Source organism: Piliocolobus tephrosceles, chromosome 3, assembly GCF_002776525.5.
Source record: "Piliocolobus tephrosceles isolate RC106 chromosome 3, ASM277652v3, whole genome shotgun sequence".
Taxonomy (NCBI): domain Eukaryota; kingdom Metazoa; phylum Chordata; class Mammalia; order Primates; family Cercopithecidae; genus Piliocolobus; species Piliocolobus tephrosceles.
Window position 1 is genome coordinate 1,456,666 of NC_045436.1, and position 4,551 is coordinate 1,461,216.

At 41.5% G+C, this 4,551-nt stretch overlaps 1 pseudogene; it reads left to right on the forward strand.

Moving 5' to 3' along the window:
• The first annotated feature begins 2,008 nt into the window (after nt 1–2,008).
• On the forward strand, nt 2,009–4,216 carry LOC111528076 (annotated as a pseudogene).
• Nucleotides 4,217–4,551: the final 335 nt, after the last annotated feature.

The following is a 4,551-nucleotide window of genomic DNA, read 5'->3' on the forward strand; positions in this document are numbered from 1 at the left end:
GCACCTATAATCCCAGCTATTCGGGAGGCTGAGGAACCAGAATCACTTGAACCCTGGAGGTGGAGGTTGCAGTGAGCCAAGATCACACCACCGCACTGGGCAACCAAGCAAAACTCCATCACAAAAAAAAAAGTTGCTGTTGCTGTCATCGCTTCTATCCCATGCTATGAAAAATACTGTTTATACCAGGCACAGTGGCTCATGCCTGTAATCCCCACACTTTGGGAGGCCAAGGCAGGCAGATATCCTGAGATCAGGAATTCGAGACCACCCTGGTCAACATGGCAAAACCCCTGTCTCTACTAAAAATACAAAAAAAAGTGGCCATGCATGGTGGCGCATGCCTGTAATCCAGCTACTCGGGAGGCTGAGGCAGGAGAATCGCTTGAAATCAGAATCAGAGGTTGCAGTGAGCCAAGTTCATGCCACTGCACTCCAGCCTGAGTGACAGAGTGAGACTGCGAGAAAGGAAAGGAAAGAAAAAGGAAAAGGAAAAGGAAGGAAAGGAAAGGAAGAAAAGGAGGAAAAGAAAGAAAAGGAGGAAAAGAAAGAAAAGAAAGAGGAGAGGAGGAGAGAGGAGAGGAGAGGAAGAAGGAAGGAAGGAAGGAAGGAAGGAAGGAAGGAAGGAAGGAAGGAAGGAAAGAGAAAGAAAGGAGGAAAGAAAGAGAAAGAAAGACTGTTTCTGTGTCATGTGTCTTATGCATGTTTCTTCCATTCATTGGAAGCATTTTGGGTCAAGAATCATGTTTTATTTATCTTGGGATTTCTAGGATCTATAAGAGTATCTGTTAGAAGATTGGGACCCAGTAAATGTTTGCTGAACTCTTATATGCTAAAGAAGAAACAGTTAGAAATCTATTATAAAAACCCAGATGTGAAATATAAGGAGAAAAAAACAAAATTCTAGGTGCCTTGATTTTTCAATTTCATGCAAACAGTGGAGAAACACTGTTAATTGTAAAGGGTCTGAGGTTTACTCTACTTGCAATCTAATTAGTTACATTATCATTGTTTCATAGATGTTGAAAAGACACAAGACTCCTAGGTTAAAAAAGGGAGAAGTTGTATACTGAGTGGATTTTCTTCATAGCTGCGGAAGCTGGAGCTTAGGAAACTCCAATCTTTTATAATGGATGTTTTATTAATCTGTTTTCATGCTGTTGATAAAGACACACCTGAGACTGGGCAATATACAAAAGAAAGAGTTTTAATGAACTCACAGTTCCCCATGGCTGGGGAGGCCTCACAATCATGGCTGAAGGTGAAAGGTACCTCTCACATGGCGGCAGACAAGAGAAAAGAACTTGTGCAGGGAAACTCCCCTTTATGAAACCACCAGATCTCATGAGACTTATTCACTATCAGGAGAATAGCCTAAGATCCACCCCCATGATTCAATTACCTCCCACCAGGTATCTCCCACAACACATGGAAATTGTGGGAACTATAATTCAAGTTGAGATTTGGGTGGGGTCACAGCCAAACCATATCAGGCCTCAAGTAAGTTTGCTCAAACTTTGCCCTAAAAGTAGTCATTATTTTAATTTTCCTAGACACCAAGAAAACCTGTCCTCTACTGCAGAGGGAAAAGCTACCTTAACTTCCAAAGCTGTTCACAATGGCAATATCCTTGAAAAGATCATTTGAAAGAAAAGCTGCCACAGCCTCTGTTTACACAGCATGTGAATATATTAAATACTCCTGAGGAATCATCTCCCAAATACAAGTATCCTAAAATATACCAGAAGGTCCTAGAGCATTTGATTTGACTAAGCCTGTGAGAGTTTACTTAACTTATTTATTCGCTTTAACTGGACTTTCACTCATTTATTAAGTTGAAAAATGATCCTCCCAGAGATCCAAAATTAATTTGAAGCTTTGAAAAATGAATTACTTTTATGCTAGAGAACAACTATTTTTACTTCCCTCAAACCCAAGTTATTCAATAACTATATTATCTGTGTATATATTTACATCCTTAAGAATAGGGATCTTTGACTCTCCCACCATGCATACGAAAGAGGTTTCCCCTGAAGAGTTATCTGAAATGGACATGTCTTGTGAAATCAGTGCGTGCCGAAAAATTGAGACTCTTGAAAACTTGTATCTGGATTTTGATGGTGATGTTGCAAAACTTGGAACTTTTGGAGTAACCACCACCAAAGCATCAAAGCCACCAAGTCCAGCAAGTACTTCCACAGCACTAACATGACAGACGCTCCCACAGCCCCCAAAGCAGGAACTACACCTGTGGCACCAAGTGCACCAGACATTTCTGCTAATTCTAGAAGTTTATCTCATATTCTCACGTAACAATTGCAAAAGGGGAAACAACTGGTCACTGGTATGGATGGTGGCCCTGAAGAGTGCAAAAATAAAGATGATCAGGGATTCCAATCATGTGGTGAACAGGTATCAAATTCTGACAAACCTTTGACGCAAGGTAGTGACTTGAAAACATCTGACACCTTACAGTTAGAAAATCCTCAGGAAACTGAAACTTCTAATAAAAATGATACGACTATAGATATGGTACATGCTGATGCTGAAGACCTGATGTTCTGGAAAACCTAGACAACTCAAAGGAAAAGACTGTGACATCACAAGCAGCTAAAACTGAAGATACAGTTATCTGCAGCAGTGATACAGATGAGGAGTGCTTAATTAATGATACAGAGTATAAAAATAATAGTGATGGAAAGATAGCTGTTGAGGGTTCTAACTTAAGTTCTTGACCAGCTAGTCCAAATTCTTCCTCAGGACAGGCTTCTGTAGGAAGTCAGCCTAACACTGCTTATAGTCCAGAAGAGTCATGTGTTTTTATCTTTTTTTATTTTTATTTGAGGAGGAATTTTGCTCTTGTTGCCCAGGCTGGAGTGTGGTGGTGCGATCTCAGGGCACTGCAACCTCCGCCTCCCAGGTTCAAGCAATTCTCCTGCTTCAGCCTCCCAAGTAGCTGGGATTACAGGCATGTGCCACTGCGCCCGGCCAATTTTTTTTTTTTTTTTTTTTTTTGTATTTTTAGTAGAGACAGGGTTTCTCCACGTTGCTCACGCTGGTCTCAAACTCCTGACCTCAGGTGATCCTCCGGCCTTGGCCTCCCAAAGTGCTGGGATTACAGGTGTGAACCACCGTGTCTGGTGAGTCTTACATTGTTTTAAAAAAACCTATCAAATGAGTATACAAAACATTTGATCCAGTTGGAGAGATGTTTAAAATGCAGGATGAGCTCTTTAAGCCAATTTCCAGAAAAGTAGCCAAATTGCCCTTAATGATTTTAGAAAATTCTAAACAGCCTTCTGTTTCTGAGCAGTTGTCTGTTCCTTCAGATGCCTCCGGTTGGCCAAAACTGAATGGCCTTCTGCATTTCAGAAGCCAAAAGGACGACTGCCACGTGAACTTCAGGACTACCTTGAAGACACATCGGAATACGTAGCTCCTCGGGAAGGAAATTGTATTCGTAAGTTATTTGGCCTGCAAGACCTGTTGTTACTCATGCGCCCAGTGTCCAGAGGATGGAGACAACACCACGTTCTAAAAAGGGAAGAAAATCGGAAGACAATTTCCAGTCTATGTGCTACCAGAAGTAGAGAATCAAGCTGGTCATGGAGTTGAAGCTCTGACTGAAGGTGATGTTGTCATTTATGGACTGAAAGTTGATTGCATTCCAACAGCTATTTTATGTTGACCATATCAATGGATTTACTTCAAAGCTTTTTCTACTGGAAGGAATTGCCTCAGAAGCATTAAAAGAAGAGCTTTCAGCACTCAAGATTTCCAATGTATTTAACATCCTCCAACACATTCTAAAGAAATTAAGTAGCTTACAGGAGGGTTCCTGCTTGTTATCTCATGCAGCAGAAGATTCTTCACTCCTGATCCATAAGGCCTCGGATGGAAAAGTTACTAGGACAGCATACAATTTGTATAAAACACATTGCAGCCTTCCTGGTGCACCTTCCAGTCTCTCAGTTCCCTGGGACCCATTAGATCCCAGCCTGTCATGACCATATCATATCCATCATGAAAGAATACCTTGTACTTCTGCACCTAAATCACCGGACACCACAACACAACACAACACAAGGTTGGTGGACCGAGCATGCCCACGGGCAGCCACAGGAATCCAGTTTCCATAGAAACCAAAAGCAGTTGCTTGTCTGCTCAGCAAGTTGAAACTGAAGGAGTGGCTCTGAATAAAAGAAAAATAACTTGAGGACTGCACCACGGAAAATTAAATTTAAAAAAAAAACAGTTATAGCAATGTTTAATTGAGAAAATTTGAGGGAAAATATGACTAAAAGCCCAGCAGGCAAGAGGAACATTTTTCCCATAGTATCCTCAAGAGTTCTTAGAGTGTTTGAAAAAACATGTTGGCTCTGTGAAGGAATGCTTCAACTGAAATGGAACGTTGGCCAGGCGCGGTGGCTCAAGCCTGTAATCCCAGCACTTTGGGAGGCCGAGGCAGGCGGATCATGAGGTCAGGAGATCGAGACCATCTTGGCTAACATGGTGAAACGTCTCTACTAAAAATACAAAAAATTAGTCAGG